The sequence below is a fragment of the Elephas maximus genome, chromosome 1 (genome assembly GCF_024166365.1).
Source record: "Elephas maximus indicus isolate mEleMax1 chromosome 1, mEleMax1 primary haplotype, whole genome shotgun sequence".
Classification (NCBI taxonomy): domain Eukaryota; kingdom Metazoa; phylum Chordata; class Mammalia; order Proboscidea; family Elephantidae; genus Elephas; species Elephas maximus.
The window spans coordinates 145,997,019-146,019,668 of record NC_064819.1 but is presented as its reverse complement, the minus strand read 5'-3'; positions in this window follow the sequence as shown (position 1 = coordinate 146,019,668).

Below are 22,650 nucleotides of genomic sequence, written 5' to 3'. Positions count from 1 at the left end.
AATTGAGCATACATCTGAAAGTAAGAGTTAAAATTATAAAGCATTTAGTAAAGACATATGAGTATATCTTCACGACCTAGGGTTTGGCAAAGCCTTCTTAGATACGATGCCAAAAGCGCTGATGACAAAAGAAAAAATGTATAAACTGGACTTCATGCTTCAAAGGATAAAAAAAAGAAAAGAAAAGATAGCAGACAGAATAGCAGAAAATATTTACAAATCATATACTGATAAGGGACTTGTATCTAGAATAAATAAAGTATTCTTACAATGCAGTAATAAAGACAAATAACCCAATTATAAAAATGGGCAAATGATCTGAATAGACAGTTCTCCAATGAAGACACACAAGTGGCCAAAGAGTATATAAAAATATGCTCAAATTATTAACTATTAAAGAAATGCAAATCAAAACCACAATGAGATAACACTTCACACACATTTTGTGTGCTGTCAAGTCAATTTTGACTCATAGCAACCCTATAGGACAGAGTTCTTTACAGGAGCAGTACCTCAGGTCTTTTTTCAAACAGAGCAGCTATTGTTTGGACTGCCCACCTTTTGGTTAGGAGCTGATTCCTTAACCATGATGCCACCAAAGCTTCCACACTGCAGTTGTTAGGTGCCGTCAAGTCGGCTGCATTTCATAGTAACTCCATGTAAAACAGAAGGAAACACTGCCCAGTCCTGCACCGTCCTGACAATCCTTGTTATGCTTGAGCCCACTGTTGCAGCTACTGTGTTAATCCATCTCATTGAGGTCTTCATCTTTTTCAATGACCCTCTACTTTACCATGCATGATGTCCTGCTCCAGGGCCTGATCCCTCCTGACAACATGTCCAAAGTATGTGAGATGAAGTCTTGTGGGCCTTGCTTCTAAGGAGCATTCTGGCAGCACTTCTTCCAAGACAGATTTGTTCGTTCTTTTGGCAGTCCATGGTATATTCTTCGCCAACACCACAATTCAAAGTCGTCAATTCTTCTTCCATCTTCCTTATTCATTGTCCAGTTTTCACATGCATACGATGCAATTGAAATACCCTGGCTTGGGTCAGGCACACCTTAGTCTTCAGGGTGACATCTTTGGTCTTCAACACTTTAAAGAGGTCCTTTGCAGCAGATTTACCCAATGCAATGCGTCTTTTGATTTCTTGACTGCTGCTTCCATGGCCGTTGATTGTGAATCCAAGTAAAATGAAATCTTTGACAACTTCAATGTTTTCTCCGTTTATCATGATGTTGCTCATTGGTCCAGTTGTGAGGATTTTTGTTTTCTTTATATTGTGGTGCAATCCATACTGAAGGCTGTGGTCTGATCTTCATTAGTGCTTCAAGTCCTCTTCATTATCAGCAAGCAAGGTTGTGTCATCTGTATAATGCAGGTTGTTCATGAGTCTTCCTCCAATCCTGATGCCCCGTTCTTCTTCATATAGTCTAGCTTCTCGGATTATTTGCTCAGCATACAGACTGAATAGATATGGTGAAAGAATACGACCCTGACGCACACCTTTCCTGGCTTTAAGCCAATCAGTATGACCTTGTTCTGTCCAAGCAACTGCCTCTTGATCTATGTAAAGTTTCCTCATGAGCACAATTAAGTGTTCTGGAATTCCCATTCTTTGCAATGTTATCCGTAATTTGTTATGATCCACACAGTCAAATGCTTTTTCATAATCGATAAAACACAGGTAAACATCCTTCTGGTATTCTCTGCTTTCAGCCTGGATCCATCTGACATCAGCAATGATATCCCTGGTTCCACGTCCTCTTCTGAAATCGGCCTGAATTTCTGGCAGTTCCTGGTCAATATACTGCTGCAGCCATTTTTGAATGATCTTCAGCAAAATTTTGCTTGTGTGTGATATTAATGATATTGTTCTATAATTTCCACATTCAGTTGGATCACCTTTCCTGGGAATAGGCATAAATATGGATCTCTTCCAGTCGGTTGGCCAGGAAGCTGTCTTCCATATTTCTTGGCATAGACAAGTGAGCACCTCCAGTGCTGCATCTGTTTGTTGCATATTGATATTCCCTCAATTCCTAGAGCCTTGTTTTTTGCCAATGCCTTCAAAGCAGCTTGGACTTCTTCCTTCAGTACCATTGGTTCCTGATCACACGCCACCTCTTGAAATTGTTGAACATTGACTATTTCTTTTTGGTATAACGACTCTGTATTCCTTCCACCTTCTTTGATGCTTCTTGCATCATTTAATATTTTCCCCATAGAATCTTTCACCATTGCAACTCCAGGCTTGAATTTTATCTTCAGTTCTTTCAGCTTGAGAAATGCTGAGCGTGATCTTCCCTTTTGGTTTTCCATCTCCAAATCTTTGCACATGTCATTGTAATACTTTACCTTGTCTTCTCGAGCTGCCCTTTAAAATCTTCTGTTCAGTTCTTTTACTTCATCAATTCTTCCTTTTACTTTAGCTGCTCAACATTCAAGAGCAAGTTTCAGAGTCTCCTCTGACATCCATCTTGGTCTCTTCTTTCTTTCCTGTCTTTTCAATGACCTCTTGCTTTCTTTATGTATGATGTCCTTGATGTCATTCCACAACTCGTCTGGTCTTCAGTCACTAGTGTTCAATGTGTCAAATCTATTCTTCAGATGGTCTCTAAATTCAGGTGGGATGTACTCTAGGTCATATTTTGGCTCTCGTGGACTTGCTCAGATTTTCTTCAGTTTCAGCTTGAACTTGCATATGAGCAATTGATGGTCTGTTCCACAGTCGGCCCCTGGCCTTGTTCTGACTGATGATATTGAGGTTTTCCATCATCTCTTTCCACAGATGTAGTCATTTGATTTCTGTGTGTTCCATCTGGTGAGGTCCATGTGTATGTTCACCGTTTATGTTGGTGAAAGAAGTTATTTGCGATGAAGAAGTCATTGGTCTTGCAAAATTCTGTCATTCGATCTCCTGCATTGCTTCTATCACCAAGGCCATATTTTCCAACTATTGATCCTTCTTCTTTGTTTCCAACTTTTGCATTCCGATCAGCAGTAATTGTCAATGCATCTTGATTGCATGTTCGATCAATTTCAGACTGCAGCAGCTGATAAAAAATCTTCTATTTTCTTCATCTTTGGCCCTAGTGGTTGGTGCGTAAATTGGAATAATAGTTGTATTAACTCGTTTTCTTTGTAGGCGTATGGATATTATCCTATCACTAACAGCGTTGTAATTCAGGATAGATCTTGAAATGTTCTTTTTGACGATCAATGCAACACCATTCCTCTTCATGTTGCCATTCCCAGTATAGTAGACTATAGAAAAAAAAAATGATTGTCCAATTCAAAATGGCCAATACCGGTCCATTTCAGCTCACTAATGCCTGGGATATCAATGTTTATGCCTTCCATTTCATTTTTGACGATTCCCAATTTTCTTAGATTCATACTTTGTACATTCCAGGTTCTGATTATTAATGGATGTTTGCAGCTGTTTCTTCTCATTTTGAGTTGTGCCACATCAGTGAATGAAGGTCCTGAAAGATTTACTGTATCCTTGTCATTAAGGTTGACTCTACCTTCAGGAGGCAGCTCTTCCCCAGTCATCTTTTGAGTGCCTTCCACCCTAGGGGCTCATCTACTAGCACTGTATCAGACAATGTTCCACTGCTATTCATAAGGCTTTCACTGGCTAATGCTTTTCAGAAGTACACTGCCGGGTCCTTCTTCCTAGTCTGTCTTAGTCTGGAAGCTCAGCTGAAACCTGTCCCCCATGGGTGACCCTGCTGGTATCTGAATACCGGTGCCACAGCTTCCAGGATCACAGCAACACGCAAGCCCCCACAGTACTACTAACTGACAGGTACATGGGGGATCAGCACAGTAGGATAGCTATAATCAAAGAAGCAAATAATAAGTGTTGGTGAGGATGTGGAAAAATTGGAATCCTCATACATTGCTGGTGGGAATATTAAATGGTGCAGCTTCTTTAAAAAATGTTAAACATAGAGTTGCCATATGACCCAGAAATTCCACCCCTAGGTATATATTCAAGATAAATAAAAACACATATCTGCATAAAACTTGTAAATGAAATTCATAGAAGCATTATTCATGATAGTCAAAAGGTAGAAACAACTCAGTTGTCAATCAACTGATGAATGGATTTTAAAAAATGTTCCATAGTTACAAATAGTATATTATTTAGCAATGGAATGGTAATGGAATATACAATGATATATTATTTGGCAATAAAAGGGAATGAAGTACTCATACCTGCTATAACATGAGTGGATCTTGAAAACATTATATTAAATGGAAGAAGCCAGTCTAAGAAAGGCCATATATTGTATGATTTCATTTATATGAAATATCAAAAACAGGCAAATCTATCAAAACTAAGTAGATTTGTCGTTGTCCATGGCTGGGGCAGGTGGTGGGGGAAATGGGAAATGTCTGCTAATGGATATGGATTTCATTTTGGGGTGATGAAAATGCTCTAAAATTGCTTATGGTGGTTGCACATCTCTGAATGTACTAAAAACCACTGACTTGTACAAAACAATAGAAGATAATTTTAAGTAAACCACACACACACCATTTAACAAGTGAGTTTTTAAGGACTGATGATGCATAGTAACGACCATAATTAAGAGAGCTTTCTGAAACTGTTAAACTTTAAATTTCACAGTTTAAAAAACTCGGTATGAATATAGACTGATATGGAAGAACAGAAGACATCCTGTACGGAGAATAGAAATATATGTACAAAATTCAGCACCTCCAACCTCTCCTTTTACTAATTCATCCTCCACACTGCCACTAGAAAGATCTTTCTAAAGGCAGAACCCTGACCAGTTCACATTCTGCTCAAAGCCCTTACTGGCATTTCATTACTTTTAGAATGAGTCCAGAGCCCTCACAAACTTGTCTCAAACCATTCCTTGCATCCCATGTTCCAACCATATCAGTTTATGGTTCCCTAAACATGTCATATTCTTTCTTTCTTCTTGCTTTCTGTGCATTCAACACTGTGCTCAGAGGGTGCATATTTTCCTTGCCTTCCTGGTAAACTCAGATTTATCCTTTAATACTCAGCTTAACATCACCTTGTTGAAATCTTGACCTCAGACAGTGTGCACTATTTCATCCTCTGCTTCCTGTGTGAGTTGTGAGGTACACAACTCTGTTACTGAACTTACCTCATAATTATTTGTTTACATAGTTGGCTTCCATGTCAGACTCTAATTCTTTCTTCACTGTACCCACTGTTCCAGGGAATGCAGTTATTGAAGGACTACAGGGATAAGTAAATAGATGGGTGGGTGGCTCGGTGAATGAACGAATGGATAAATCACAAACTAATTATGAAATTTCAGTTGCCTAACTTAACCTTAATTCAGTTTGACATACCTAAATAATCATAACTGATATCTTCCTAGATAAAAGGTTTCTAGAAAACTTTTGAACTTTTTAAAAGTTTAGAAATTAAATCCTAGCGCTTGTAATGGAAATTAATATTTCTTTTTTTCTTTAAAAAAAAAAGTCACTCCTTGTTAAAGCAAAGAGTAAAGAAATAAATTAATAAGACAGCTTTTATCATGGAGATTAAAGATTGGAATTTTCACAGTATCAAACAATGGAATTCAACTTGGCACTTCAGCTCAGTGTTATAAGAAGCTCTGAAATTCAAACAAAGTTCATCAAAGCTTATGTAAATGAAGAATATATAAATAGTAATTTGGGGATTGTGATTGAAAAATGTTTTTGGAGAGTTGTCTAATAGATGTCTAAATACATGTAGTGGTAACCTAATGTGACAAATGGATTTTATCATAAGGAATTTATTATAACAGTTCTTGGATCTTTGGACAGAGTGAAAAACTGTACTTATTAGATTACACATTGTGTCTAATACGAAAAGTACAAACCATGCACCATCCACTGCCGCCAAGTCAATTCCGACTCATAGCAACTGTATAGGACAGAGTAGAACTGCCCCCGTAGGGTTTCCGAGGCTATAAATCTTTACAGAAGCAGACTGCCACATCTTTCTCCTGTGGAGCATGGATGGCTTTTCGGTTACCACCCTAGTGCTTTAACCACTTCATCACCAGGGATCCTTGAAAAGTACAAAGTGTCTTGTTATTTGAGCATGAAATATTATTTGCTATATTCTCAATTGCTTTGCTATACTTGATTTTCTATTAGAATTTCTATTCTAAACTCTGCCATGTATATAATCTCATTATAAATTGATTTTAGGTTAAGAAACAAAAGACACCTAAAACTCAAGGTTCCATTTTATGATAAAATCTTTATTGAGAAAATATTTTCAGGCTCAAGAATACTGCAACAATATGCTGCCAATAGAAATATTTCAAAATTTATATTTTCAATGTTTCCTTTTTTGTATTCCTAAAAGTTTATGGTTTAAAAAAAGATGACATCAGATTTTTTATAATTAAGAATTAGGGAAATACTCTACTTTATCTCTTCTGGGCCTTTTTAGAGCCCAGTGCAGTTGTCACTGAGTTAAGGACCCATCGCAGACATCTCTGTCTTTCGAAACCCAAGTCTGTGTATTGCTAAACTTCAGCTTGGTGAGCTCCCAAGCAGGATCATACCTGGTTTAGGGAAATCTCCACACTGTCCTCAGATTACAGAGTTTGGGCTACATTAGGCTATTGTTACATAATTTATAAATTACTTGGTGCAGAATAATTTCTTTATCTTATAATTTCACAGTCCTTGATATTTTTTTTAATACAGACCTTACTTCTTTCCACCTGGTTCTATGGTTACTTACAGCCAATGCTCATTTCCCCCATTGTTATTGTTGTTGTTAACTGCCGGTGAATTAGCCCCAACTGGTGGCAACCTCATGCACAGTAGGATCTGACTGTTGTGATCTGTAAGGTTTTCTTTGGCTGATTTAGATCACCAGGCCTTTCTTCCTAATCTGTCTTAGCTTGGAAGCTCCACTGAAACCTGTTCAGCATCACAGCAATACCCAAGCCTCCACCGACAAACCCAGGTCTCCCCTGTGGAAGGCAGGAATTCTACTATTGAACCATCACTGCCTTCTTTATTTTCCCTTTCTAGACTGTACGGAAGAGATTGGGTTTGCTCAGCTTTTTATAACCCATAGCACCTTTTACAGTGACCTAGCACATAAAACCCCAAAACCAAATCCATCGCCATCAAGTTGATTCCAACTCATGGCGACCTCATGTGTTATAGAGTAGAACTGCTCCATAGGGTTTTCTTGGCCAGTTTAACGTTTATGGAAGCAGACTGCCAGGTCTTTCTTCCACTTGGTGGGTTTGAATCAGGAAACTTTAGGTTAGTAGCTGAGAGCAAACCATTTTGTACCACTCAAGGAATCTGACTTAGTATATTGGAGTTACTTAATCAATGTCCTTTCAATGTCAAATTGTTAAATTAATATCTCTAAACTGAAGCATAGGATTGTGATGATGCCAAAGATGTTTAGAGAGAAGTTTGGCCTCATCAGAATTATAAACATCAGTAATACAGTAATTGAACTTGCTCTATAGATCGGTTTGTCTGCAGATGTCATCTTCTTCCTCCTTCTACTTCATTTTCTTGAATAGGCAGAGACTCACTGATGTACTTCCTATAAGTGTGCTCCTTAATGCTTTAGCACCCCCAGAGGTCTCATACTGTAGTGGCTTGCATGTTGCTATGATGCTGGAAGCTATGCCACCAGTATTTCAAGTAGCAGCAGAGTCGCCCATGGCCGACAGGTTTCAGCAGAGCTTCCAGACAAAGACAGAGTAGGAAAAAAGGCCTGGCAATCTACTATGGATTACAACAATATTTTGTCTGATAGAGTTCTGAAAGATGAGCCCCCTAGGTTGGAAGGCACTGAAGAATAGCCACAACAATGAACTCAAACTACCAATGATCATGAAGATGGTGCAGGACTAGGCAAGTTTTCATTCTGTTATACACAAGATCGCCATGAGTCTGAGCTGATTGATGGCAGCGAGCAACAGAGACTTCCAGGGTATTCTGACATTTGTCAATGGGAAGTATGCAGGTGCACTCCTGGCAGAAACCCTCAGTTCTACATTGGAGGAATGAAAATTGCAGGACCTGCAAGACCTGACATGTCTTCCTGGGCCTGAAGCAGCCTTTGTCTGAACATGCAGCCTAAGGTATTTGGCCCTTGAATCGCTTGCTCTAGGGAGCTGATCATACGTGAGAGATGCATGCTTCCAAGGGATGTACAAGATGACCTTCAAGGTATGGGAAAAAGATATTAGAGCTACCATTTATATATATTTGTCTAAAAATACAAAAGAAATTAAACTTTATTAATGTTTAATACATAGATTGCAAAAAAATGGTACTTAATATGTCCTGAGAAAAGAGTAGGTGAAATTGATGCTGGTGCTCTTGTTTGCTTGCTTGCTTCAACTTACCTGAGTTGACTAACCCTAGTCTGTTATATAAATGGACCAGAGATGACGCTTACATTCTTTACTTCTCCACAGCGGGCTAGGACCTTTAGCTCAAAGCCCACCAGTGCCAATCACAAATTCTTACACATTCAATTGCTCTAAATATAGTCCAGATAAACATATTTTTAGTCATTTGCTGCTGTTGTTAGGTGCTGTCGAGTTGGTTCCGACTCATAACTAATCTATGTACAACAGAACAAAACACTGCCCGGTCCTGCACCATCCTCACAATCATTGTTATGCTTGAGCTCATTGTTGCAGCCACTGTGTCAATCCATCTTGTTGAGGGTCTTCCTCTTTTTCAATGACTCTGGACTTTACCAAGTGTGATATCCTTCTCCAGGGCCTGATCCCTCCTGATAACATGTTCAAAGTATGTAGTCTTGCCATGCTTGCTTCTAATAAGAGTTCTGGTTGTACTTCTTCCAAGACAGGTTTGCTCATTCTTTTGGCAGTCCATGGTATATTCAATATTCTTGGCCAACACCACAATTCAAAGGCATCAATTCTTCTTTGGTCTTCCTTATCCGTTGTCCAGCTTTCACAGGCATACGAGATGATTGAAAACACCATGGTTTGGGTTAGGTGGACTTTAGTCTTCAAGGTGACATCTTTGCTTTTCAACACTTAAAAGAGGACTTTTGCAACAGATTTTCCCAATGCACTGCATCTTTTGATTTCTTAACTACTGCTTCCATGGGTGTTAATTGTGTATCTCCAATCTTTTCTCCGTTTATCATGATGTTGCTCATTGGTCCAGTTGTGAGGATTTTTGTTTTCCTTATGTTGAGGTTATCTATGGTTAGTGGATTTTCGGTATAAGTTCCAAGGGTGTCTTAGCTATCTAGTGCTGCTGTAACAGAAATACCACACGTGGATAGCTTTAACAAAGAAAAATGTATTCTCCCACCGTCTAGGAGGCTAGAAGTCCGAATTTAGGGTGCCAGCTCCAGGGGAAGGCTTTCTCTCTCTGTCAGCTCTGGGGGAAGGTCCTTGCCATCAGTTTTCCCTTGACTAGGAGCTTCTCAGGTGCAAGTACCCCAGGTCCAAAGGACATATTCTGCTCCCAACACTTTCTTGGAGGTGTGAGGACTCCTTGTCTCTCTGCTTACTTCTCTTTTTTATATCTCAAAAGAGATCGGCTTAAATTGTAGTTTAATCTTGTAGATCGAGTCTACATAACTGCCACTAATCCCATCTCATTAACTTCATAGAGACAAGATTTATAACACATAGGAAAATCACATCAGATGACAAAATGGTGGACAATCACACAATACTGGGAATCACGATCTAGCCAAGTTGACAGATATTTTGGGGGGGCACAATTCAATCCATAATAAGGGGTATGTAAATTTTAGTGATTTAGAGCCTACCAAATTTACATACCCCCTGGAAATTATACTAAACATCTGCTAACTATAGATAAGTCAGACTCTGTAGCTATAAAAGACCCCAAACCACTGCTGCCCCTTGGAGCTCTCTGACCCAGACCCAGAACCCCCACCTTGTTGCTGAGCAGTATCACCTGTATACCATTTCCCCCGTGCTTCCCCATCCCATCTCAGGCTTTATTACCCTTTTATGTGGTGACTTCACTCTGCTGCTTCTAGAAGGTCTTTTGCTGGAAGGGACTTGCTCTTTCCAGCAACCCTGAACATGTGCTTTCCTGTAAAGCTTGTACGTTACTGCCTCTTGTGGTCCTGTCTCTCCTTAGAGAAGCCCTGGTGGCACATGGTTAAAGTGCCCGGCTGCTAACTGAAAGATTAGCAGTTTGAACCTACCAGCTGCTCAACAGGAGAAAGATGTGGCAGTCTGCTTCTGTAAAGACTTATAGCCTTGGAAACCCTATAGCGCAGTTCTACTTTGTCTTATAGGGCCACTATGAGTCTCTCCTTTGACCGACCATGAAATTCTTGAACTTACCACATGACCCTAATCCTAACCATCACCAGGTGCTGCAGACATTGTTGATACCAAACCCTATAACTTCTGGGTCTACCTGAATTCACCTTAGGCGCAGTAAACAGTTTTCGGCATGCCGAAAGTTTCCCACCTCCAGCACCAGCATCTGTCTTATTCTCTGGCACCGTGGGAGTTTGTTCTGCCAAAAACAGATGCAACCCAGAAGTGTAGGGGATTTAATGATGCCAGGAGCAACCATCAACCAATGGGGTGTGAGAGTTGGTAGGTAAAGGCCCCAGCCTCCCCACAATCAAGGGAGGGGTTATTCTGAGGTGTGTGTTATGTGGCTTCTCAGAGGGTCACTATTAAAATTGGGTTTCCGTGGCCCACAACAACCACATGCTTATTGACACACAATTTTTGTCTCCTTTTACCTATTCCCTTCCTTGTTCTTCCTGAAATCACTTCCCAAGAAAACTACCTACACTCAAGTCCTTGTCTCAGCGTCTGCTATTGAGGGAACATGAAGTCAGCTTAAGTGGATTTATGTACTATGTTATCTAGTTAACTAAACTAATATCCACACAATGGGTACGTGTTTCAAAAATGATTCGTTCAAAGAAACTGCATACCAAAAATAAAACTGACAATGTAAGAGGGAGTAAACAAGAAAATGACATTGCTGCCACTTCTCTGGATCCAAGTAAGAGCTCTTTGCCAGCCAAATTGCAAGATAAAAATAATGACAATCTAATCATATCTAACAAGAAGTAGGCAAAAAACTGAAATTGTCAAGGATTATTTGAAATATACATGTATATCCATTATAGTAACTAACCTCACTCTTCCTGTGTACTGTGCCTTGAGATAATAGTTACGGATAGATAATATGAAACCCTCACAATTGGTAAGACATTTAAATATATTATTTATTTCACCTTTAGTTTATTATATTTCTAATTTTCTGTGCTTCATAGTGTACTTAATGTATTAAAACCTGTTGCCATTGAGTTGATTCTGACTCATAGCAACCCTGTAGGACAGAATAGAACTGCCCCATAGGGTTTCCAAGGAGCAGCTGGTGGATTCAAACCAACAACCTTTTGATTAGCAGCTGGACAGTTAACCATTGCACCATCAGGGCTCCACTTAACATATTAGTAAAGTATAAATTTATACATTCCATTTGTAAAATGGAAATAATTGTACCTATTACAAAAGAAGATTATGAAGATTAAATAAGAGAATGTATCTAAATCATGTAAAATAGTTTCTGGTGCATAGCAAGTGATGTAAAAGTATTAGATAATAATCTTCATAAAGTATAACTGTTGGGTAGATATCCATCTATTCATTTAACAAATGTCTGATGACCTACTTCTGTACACAAAATGGTGCTAGGTGTTGTAGCTTGTTGCATACAATAAAGTGTAATACACAGTATTTGACTTCAAAAAGGGTGAAATAGGGTAAGGATCAGAGCTTAAGCATCAGCAGTGGTAATGAATGGACAAATTTGTAAATTTAGAACTTAAAATACGTAGAGTATGGTAACCGATTTAATGTGGGAATGAAGGAATGGAGACCTAGAAAACCTTTTTTTTTTTTTTTTTTTGGTTTCCTTTAACTTGTATGTTTAGATAAAATATATTTTAGAGTCAGGTAGAAAAGGCAGAGGAAAGAACAGTCTTTGATTGAAAGATAATGAGGCTGATGTAGGTATTTTTAATTTGTGGTGCCTGTATGTAGAGATGAACCTGGGGCTCAGGAGAAAGGGAAGCTGGAATTTGAGTTGAGAATTATAAGTACAGAGAAGATCATTGAAGCCATAGGAGTCATTGTGATCACTCAGCAAAGACATTTAAAGGAAGAAGAAAATTCAGATTACCCCAACTTTTAAGAGAGAACAAGAGAAGGATAAATCATTTTGAAAAAACAGCTAGAAATGTAGGAGATGCACCAAAAGAGTGTACTACTGTGGAAATGAAAGATGGAGAAAGGTCCAAGATGCCCAACAGAGGCAAATGCTTTTAGAAGATTGAGTAGGATGAAAATTGAAAATAGATTCCTGACTATGAATACTATCAGACAGTAGAGATTATATGCATTGTGGACAATAGCGGTGACTTATACATAAGCTACATGACTGCACTGGAGTTTGTACATTGCCACTCATTCACTGTCTGACTTGCTGGGCAACATACTGCCACTCTCTAAGCCTCACTTTCTCATCACTATAAATAGGGCTGGAAACCCTGGTGGTGTAGTGGTTAAGTGCTATGGCTGCTAACCAAGAGGTCGGCAGTTTGAATCCAACAGGTGTTCCTTGGAAACTCTATGAGGCAGTTCTACTCTGTCCTATAGGGTCAGTATGAGTCAGAATTGACTCGACAGCAGTGGGTTTTTTTGGTTTTGTTTTTTTATAAATAGTGCTACCGAGAGGGACTTCCGGCATGACAGCATGGAGAGCTCTGAGGACCCACTCCTGAGTGGGACTAGTGAAAATTATAAACAGAAAAGTATTTAAAGCCTCTGGAAGTGGTACGAAGGACCTACAGCAAATGAAGAAACTTTGACTCAAGAAAATCTACTAAAATTTGGTAAGAACAGTGAGAATCTGTAGTATTTGAACAAAGATCTTCCTCCAACTGCCTCGCTCCCAATTCAGCAAGACGGAGAGTGTCCACATTGAGACACTGGGAAAAGAAGAGAAAACTAAACCTAAAATAAGTAGAAGGAAGGAAATAATAAAGATTTAAGCAGAAACGACAAAATAAAGAGAGAAAAAAACATAGAAAATCAATGAAACCCAACCCTAATTCTTTGAAAAGATCAACAAAATTGGCAAACCTTTAGCTAGGTTGACCAGGAAAAAAACAGAAAGATGCAAATTATTAGAATCAAAATTGAAAGAGTAAGTATTAATATTGACCTTACAGAAATAAGAATTACAAAGGATTAGTATGAACAATTGTATGTCAACAAGTTAGATGACTAAGATGAAATGAACAAATTACTAGAAAGACAAAAACTACTAAAACTGACCCAATAAATAGATAATCTGAATAGACCTATAACAAGTGAAGGGAATGAATTCTCAATAAACTAGCCACAAAAAAGCCCAAGCCCAGTTAATCTTCACTGTTGAATTCTACCAGACATTTAAAGTAGAATTAATACCAATTCTTGGTAAATTCTTCCAAAAGTTAAAAAGGGAAAGAGCACTTCCCAACTCATTTTTAGAGGCCAGTATTACTCTGAAAGCAAAACTAGACAAAGACATCACAAGAAAAGAAAATTAAAAACCAGTAATTCTTATGAATATGGATGCAATAATTCTCAACAAAATACTAGCAAATCCAATAACATGTAAAAAGAATTATGTACTATGACCAAGTGGGGTTTATTGATTAATGTAATATATACTGTATAAATAGAATAAAGAAAAAAGCACATGATCATCTGAATGATGCAGAAAAAGCATTTGAAAAAATTCAACATCCCTTCACGATAAAAACACGCAATAAACCAGGAATAGAAGAGAGTTTTTAAATAGCATCTACAAAAAACCCACAGGTAACATCACATTTAATAGTGAAAGACTGAATGTTTTTCCCTTTTGGCCAGGAACAAGGCAAAGATATTTCCTCTTACCACTTCTACTCAGCATTTTACTAGAGGGAAATTAGAGAGAAAAAAAATGTACTAAAAGGCATACAAGTTGGAAAGGAAAAAGTAAAACTATATTAGCATATGACATGATCTTACATATAGAAAATGTTAAGGAATTCACTAAAAAAAGCTATTAGAACTATAAACAAGTTCAGCAAGCTTGCAGGATACAAGATGAACATACAAAAATCAGTTTTATTTTTGCAATGAACCATCCAAAAATTAAATTAAGAAAACAATTTTTTACAATAGTATCAAAAAGAGTAAAGTACTTATGAATTAGTTTAACAGAAGAAGTACAAAATGTATACTCTGAAAACTACAAAACATCATTGAAAGAAATTAATGAGGACCTAAATAAATGGTAAGATATTCTGTCTTCATGGGTTAGAAAACTTAATATTGTTAAGATGGCAATACTTTTCAAATTGATCTACAGATTCAATGCAATACCCATCAAAATCTCACCTGCCTTTTTGCGGAAATTAACAAATTGATCCTAAAATTCATACGGAAATGCAAGCAACCCAAAATAGCCAAAACATTCTTGTAAAAGACAAACAAAGATGGAGAACTCACCCTTCCCAATTTTGAAACTTACTACAAAGCAATGATAATCAAGACAGAGTGGTACACGCAAATGGAAAGTCACATAAATCAATGGAATGGAATTGAGAGTCCAGGAATAAAACCATGTTTCATGATTAACTAATTTCTGTCAAGGGTGCTAAGACAATTCAATCAGGGAAAGAATAGTACTTTCAACAAATGGTGCTGGAACGACTAGATAGCCACATGCAAAAAAATGAAGTTGAACTTTACTTCACAACTTATACAAAAATTAACTCAAAATGGAACAAAGACCTAAATGTAAGAGAGAGAACTATAAAACTCTTATAAGAAAACATAGGGGTTAATATTCATGGCTTCAGATTTGGCAATGAATTCTAAGACATACAGAAAAATCACAGACAACAAAAGAAAATATAGATAAATTAGACTACATTAAAATTAAAAATATCTCTGCTTCAGAGGACACTATCAAGAAAGTGAAAAGGCACCTTACAAAAATGAGAGAAAATATTTGCCTTTCATATATCTGATAAGAGATTTGTACTTAGAATATATAAAGAATTGTTACAACTTAATTAAAAAATGGTCAAAATATCTGAATAGACATTTCTCCAAGAATGATATACAAATAACCAATAAGCACATAAAAAGATGCTCAACATGGTTAGCAAATGAAAACCACAACGAGATTATACTTCATGCCCACTAGGATGGCTAGAATCTAAATGTCAGATAATGACAAGTATTGGTGAGGATGTGAAGAAATCAGAACCCATATATACTGCTGGTAGGAACGTAAAATGGTGCAGCCACTTTGAAAAACATTTTGGCAGTTCCTCAAGTGATTAAACATAGATGTACCATATGGCCCAGAAATTCCACTCCCATAGAAATGAAAATGTATTTGCACACAAAACTTGTACACAAAGTTTAAATCATGTTAATTTATAATAGCCAAAACGTGGAACCATCCCAAATATACATAACTGATGAATGGATAAACAATTACGGTATGTTGAGATAAAAACAAAAAAACAAACCTGTTGCTGTCAAGTCAATTCCGACTCATAGCCACCCTATAGGACAGAGTAGAACTGCCCCAAAGGGTTTCCAAGGAGTAGCTGGTGGATTTGAACTGCCAACCTTTTGGGTAGCAGCCATAGCTCTCAACCACTACACCACCGGGGTTTCCTAAACACTAAGTAGTGGAATACTATTTTGTTAAAAAGAAATGAAGTACTGGTACATGCCGCAACATGGATGAACTTTGAAATATTGTGATAAATGAAAGAAGCCAGTTACAGAAGACAACACAGTATATGATTCCATTTAGATGAAATATCCAGAATAGGCAAATCTGTAGGATAGTTGATTTGTGGTTGCCTAGAGCTGGGGGGTGGGGGGAGGGAGAAGTAAGAAGACAGAAGGGTGATAGCTAAAGGGCAGGGGTTCTCCTTCGGGGACTGTGTTGATGTTGGCACGTATCTGTGAAAATCCTGAAACTCATTGAATTATACACTTTAAATGGATGAATTTTATATGTGAATTTTATCTCAATAAACCTGTTTTAAAAATGGTACCTACCTCATTGGATTCTTTGAAGAATTAAATGAGGTAATGCATGTAAGCTGCACAGTACCTGAAATACATTATTCACTCAGTAGATACTAGTTTTTTAATTAATAATAATATTGCAGTCAATTGAGAAAACTGGAAGTTAGGACTTAGAGGCTTTTCAAGAAAGGAGAGATAGAAAGCATTAACTTGAGTAGAAAATGAGGTACAAGGAGGGATTTTTTTTTTTTTTTTTTTTTCCTAGAATGGAGAAAGGCTCGAACATGTTTTCAGGCAGGGGAGAAACAGCTAGTAATTAAATAGAAATAATACTATTATTTTAAAAAATTTATCATGCTAAATTTTTTTATCAATGAAAGTTATTTCTTGAAGGTCATTTAAAGATTTAATCTTATAGACTACAGTTTCTATTAACCACTTTCTTTCTCTTTCTTAGATTTTTTTCTTTATTTAGAGAAACTTTTCTCATAAAGGATAAATTTCACAGAGAGATAATGTGACAAGTCCAATAAATCACAAACAGAGAGCAATATTTGAATTGTAATATCTATGGGTGAATCTAATTTGAAACCACCTACAACTTGTTGGCTGTTCCAAAGGAAAGTGTTTCCTCCAAGGGGAGCTTTCAATTTGAAGTTCTTTACTGCTTCTGAAATGAATATGAATTCACCAAAGATACTCCTAAGAGTCCAGAAAAATTTAACTACATAAGACATCACCTCTTCCCAATGGTTTTTCTATTCATTTGAGAATTAGAAAGATGAGAGAGAGAGAGAGGGAGAGAGATTGAAAATGAATGAATACCCCTAAAAAAAACTAGGCAGTCAACCCCACAAGCAGATATCAGGCTGTAGGAATTAACTATGGTAGGACTCTTTGGAGAATGCTGATTTACTAATTACCTTATTGGCCATAAAATATTCAGCAAAGAAGTTAAGCAGCCTCTTCCAAAATGGATGGGGATTTAGTAGCCCCTGCAATGGTCACAGCCAGAATTCTCCTTAGACATGAGGATGGTGAGACTTCGTCTCACATACTTTGGACATGTTATCAGGAGGGACCAGTCCCTGTAGAAAGACATCATTCTTGGTAAAGTAGAGGGTCATCAAAAGAGAGGAAGATCCTCAATGAGATGGATTGATACAGTGGCTGCAACAATGGGCTTAAGCATAACAATGATTGTGAGAATGGCACAGGACCAGGCAGTGTTTTGTTCTGTTGTACATAGGGTTGCTATGAGTTGGCACCAACTTGATGGCACCTAACAATAGCACCATGGTCACAGAAACAAGAGTAAGGGAAAAGAGCTGGAGAATACAGAATTCTGATATTTCAGTAAGTGACTTGATTAAAAAAACAGGCACTTCTGACATATTTTAAAGAAGTGTGATGAGACATTTTGACTGCCAGTGACCATTTTGAACCTTGCCTTAATCACCCTTATACTTGCCATTGAAAGTTTAGAAAATCTTAATCACTACCTGTTCATGATTTTGTCTGGGGTTGGCCCTTTGGGTAAGTGAAGAAAGTTCTTTTAGCTTAGTTCTCTAGACATCTCCAATCCTGGTACTTCCTCCCTCCAGAGGAGCTCTGGCCTCATGGTCAGTGGAAAGGCAGAGTGATTGTGGAAAGTGTACCTCACCAGACTTTGTTCTCTCACTGTAGTGCACAGCTTGCTCCAGTCAAAGCTTCTCTGTTGAATTCTCATTTTCTTCTTGGCTGTCCATTGTCTTCAGGAAAAGAATCTAAAAGACCAATTCAAACTGAGTTGCTGATGACTGATAATGGTTTACTATGCTATCCTTTCAGGCTATTTACATTTTAGTGAGAGACTTCACAAGAAAGCATTAACTCTGAAGGTAGGAATTTTAAGTACCAGGGAATGCTCTAGGGCAGATGTTTGATAGACCTTGAGCTCTCCCTAACACTTCACTAATTATATCATATAAACAGCAGTCCAGTCTTAGCTCTGACAATTTTTGGCAGGCTACAAGGCTGAAGATGCTAAGATACTAATAATAAACCAGGGTCCCAATCCTAAACACTGGCTAGAAACAAAAGTCTTCATAATTTGGGAAAACAAGATGAAATTACCTCCTTCCTCTGTGTAGCCCTTATCGTGGATTAACTGTGACAATTAAATGGATCTTGCACTGATTTTTTCCAAACCGTTGGTTTAAAAAAATCCCCAACAATTATTCTAATCTGAGAAAGAAACAAGAGGAAGAAAGTGGTTCACAGAAACTCTATAAAATTAAATCCTCAGGCCACCTTCAGGAAACAAAGAATTTTCCATCAATGGAAAATTTAGAATATAAAATCACTGAATAGATGTTAGTCACATTTGTAGAAAAGACACTATATTAACTGTTGTGGGCAAATATAAATGATGTGACGGTAAGAAACTACTAAATACATAAAAATTTAAGTGTGAGATATGGATAGATAACCCAGTGTAATTGCATGTGTGTGCCAGTGAGGACAAAATGTGGATGAAGGGTATTATAATGAGTGAATTTAACTGAAACTAGTCTGTATAACTGAGGAAGTTGGTAAAAATCTTCCCTTTCTTCATCTTTGGCCTTAGTAGTTGGTGAGCAAGTAGACCGTCGAGTCCTTCTTCCTAGCCTGTCTTAGTCTACATCTGTGGAAAGAGACGATGGGAAAGCTCCATATCATCAGTTAGAACAAGCCAGGGGCCGACTGCGGAAGAGACCAGCAATTACTCATAAGCAAATTCAAGTTAAAACTTAAGAAAATTAGAACAAGTCCAAGAGAGCCAAAGTACGACCTTGAGTATATCCCACCTGAATTTAGAGACCATGTCAAGAACAGATTTGACGTGTTGAACGCTAATGACCAAAGAGTAGACAAATTGTGAAATAACATCAGGAACATCATACATGAAGAAAGCAAGAGGTCATTTAAAAAACAGGAGAGAAAGAAAAGACCTAAACGGATGTCAAAAGAGACTCTGAAACTTGCTCTTGAACATCGAGTAGCTAAAGCAAAAGGAAAAAATGCTGAAGTAAAAGAGCCGAATAGAAGATTTTAAAGGGCGGCTCGAGAAGAAAAAGTGTTATGATGACATGTGAAAAGACCTGGAGACAGAAAAGCAGAACGGAAGAACATGCTCAGCATTTCTCAAGCTGAAAGAACTGAAGAAAAAATTCAAGCCTCGTGTTGCAATAGTGAAGGATTCTTTGGGGAAAATATTAAATGACGCAGGAAGCATCAAAAGAAGGTGGAAGGAATACACAAAGTCACTATACCAAAAAGCATTAGTGGACGCTCAACCATTTCAAGAGGTAACATACGATCGGGAAACGATTGTACTGAAGGAAGAAGTCCAAGCTCCACTGAAGGCTTTGATGAAAAACAAGTCTCCAGGAACTGATGGAATGCCAAATGAGATGTTTCAATAAAGGGATGCAGAACTGGAAGTGCTCACTTGTCTATGCAAAAAAATTTGGAAGACAGCTAACTGGCCAACTGGCTGGAAGAGATCCATATTTATGCCTACTCCCAAGAAAGGTGATCCAACTGAATGCAGAAATTATCAAATATCATTAATATCATATGCAAGCAAAATTTTGCTGAAGATCATTCAAAAGTGGCTGCAGCAGTATATTGACAGGGAACTGCCAGAAATTCAAGCTGGATTTAGAAGAGGACATGGAATCAGGGATATCATTGGTGATGTCAGATAGACCCTGGCTGAAATCAGAGAATACCAGAAAGATGTTTAGTTGTGTTTTATTGACTATGCAAAGGCATTCGACTGTGTGGATCATGGCAAATTATGGATAGATAACATTTCGGAGAATGAGAATTCCGAAACACTTAATCATGGTCATGAGAATCAAGAGGCAGTTGTTTGAACACAACAAGGGGATACTGCATGGTTTAAAGTTAGGAAAGATGTGTGTCAGGGCTGTATCCTTTCACTAAACCTATTCAATCTGTATGCTAACCAAATAATCCGAGAAGCTGGACTATATGAAGAAGAACAGGGCATCAGAACTGGAGGTTATGCAGATGACACAATCTTGCTTGCTGAAAGTGAAGAGGACTTGAAGTGCTTACTGATGAAGATCAAAGACCACAGCCTTCAGTATGGATTACACCTCAACATAAAGAAAACAAAAATCCTCATAATTGGGCCAATAAGCAACATCAGGATAAATGGGAAAAGATTGAGGTTGCCAAAGATTTCATTTTACTTGGATCCACAATCCACACCCATGGAAGCAGCAGTCAAGAAATCAAAAGACACATCGCATTGGGCAAATAGGCTGCAAGAGACACCTTTTAAAGTGTTAAAAAACAAAGATGTCACCCTGAGGACTAAGGTGGACCTGACACAAGCCAGGGTGTTTTCAGTCACCTCACATGCATGCAAAAGCTGGATAATGAATAAGGAAGACCGAAGAATTGATACTTTTGAATTACAGTGTTGCCAAAGAATATTGGATATACTAAGGACTCCCAAAAGAACAAATTAATCTGTCTTGGAAGAAGTACAACCAGAATTCTCCTTAGAAGCAAGGATGGCAAGACGACGTCTTACATACACTGGACATATTTTCAGGAGGAATCAGTCCCTAGAGGAGGACGCCATGCTTGGTAAAGTAGAGGATCAGTGAAAAAGAAGGCCCTCAATGAGATGGATTGACACAGTGGCTACAACGATGAGCTTAAGCATAACAATGATTGTGAGGATGGCACAGGACCGAGCAATGTTTCGTTCTGTTGTGCATAGGGTTGCTGTGAGTCGGAACCGACTCAATGGCACCTAACAACAACAGTCTGTATAAATTGAACCTAATATTGTTTTGGAGCCCTGGTGGTACAGTGCTTAAAAGCTCGGCTGCCAACCAAAAGGTGAGAAGTTAGAATCCACCACTTGCTCCTTGAAAACCCTATGGGGCAGTTCTGCTCTGTCCAATATGGTCCCTATGAGTTGGAATTAAGGCAAAGACAGTACCAAGTCCTGTCTTTGTATAGGGCAATTGCTTTCACAATCTTTTTTTTTTTTTTTTGATCCTTACAACCACCCTAAGAACTTCAGTATTTTAACACTAAAAACTCAAGTGCAGCAGAAACCCAGAGAGAAGAGTGTTGTTTAAAAGGTCATGCAGCAGGTGGACAGTTAAGGGGAGGAATGGGAGGGGAGTCAGGGTAAAGATTTAGCATCACTATTGACTTGAATATAATTTTATTGTACCCTCTATATGAAAATTTAAGGTTGCTCAAATCATAGTAATGACTCACTTGTTCACGGGCAAAAACATTTTATTTCAATTTAAGTATTCACTACTCCAGTGAATTTAGCCCATGATAATCTCACACATGTATAAAATTTCTTCCTTTTGTTTAAATGGCAAAAGTTTAAAACTATCTTAAATGTCCACCAATAGAAGGCTGATTAAATGAATTATGGCTCAGCCATACAATAGAATATTACATCAAATAGAATGAGGCCCCTCTCTCCCTACTGGTATGGAAAGATATAGAAAAATCTCCAAGATAAATTAGTTAAAAAAAAAAAAAAAAAAGCAAGGTGCAGAGCACAGTATGTAGCATAATACTTCTATGTGTAAAAGAAAAAAGAAAATATGCACACACATATTACATAAATATTTATAAACACACAGAATATCTCTAGACCTAAAAAACCCAGAATATCTCTAGAAGGATTCACAAAATACTGGGGTCTTTTTTTTTTCAGGCAGAAGAACTGCAGATCTAGTAGGAACAGGACAGAAGAAGACTTACATTTTAGTTAATTGGTTTTTAAAATCACAGTTAGGAATCTTCTCAGGTTCTACTCAGTTGCAGGCTGTCTCCTACAAAAAAAATGAGATTTCTTTTCTAAGTCCTTGAGTGACCCATAGTGTAAGATACAGTGCTCCTGAGGCTGTACTAACTGCCATCCTCCTTATGACTGATTATCCACACCCATCCCAACCCCCTCAATGGTCTGAATCAGCATCCTGGGCCACCTCTTTCTCCTTTCCTTTCCTAAGACTACTGCTTCAAAGCCAAATGGTCCCTAAGCTATTATTCATTAGACTATTAATGAAAATCTACCCATTACAATATCTAATAAGATGAGAAAGTTAGGGAGGAAATGCAAAAGAGAAGCAAACCAAGTCTGTCTCAGTTATTCTGAAAGCTTCAGAAAGAACAGTTGCACTTTCTGTATCTGCTGAAGTTTTTAGCCAGACGTTAGTTGAAAATTTGCTTCCCTTCCACATCTATTCTTCAGGTACCTTGAATCTTTCCAGTTCCATTTAACAACGAATTCCCTCAAATATTAGAAGGTATTCAGCTCTTCCCTTCTGAGCTGCTCTGGCAAGATTAACTAGAGAAGGAATTCACTCGGTTTAATGCTAGTCCAAAAATATTAAGTAGAGAGAGAGATTAGAATGAGAATGAGATTGGCCTCTGAAATTACACAGTGAGACTCTGAACAGAAG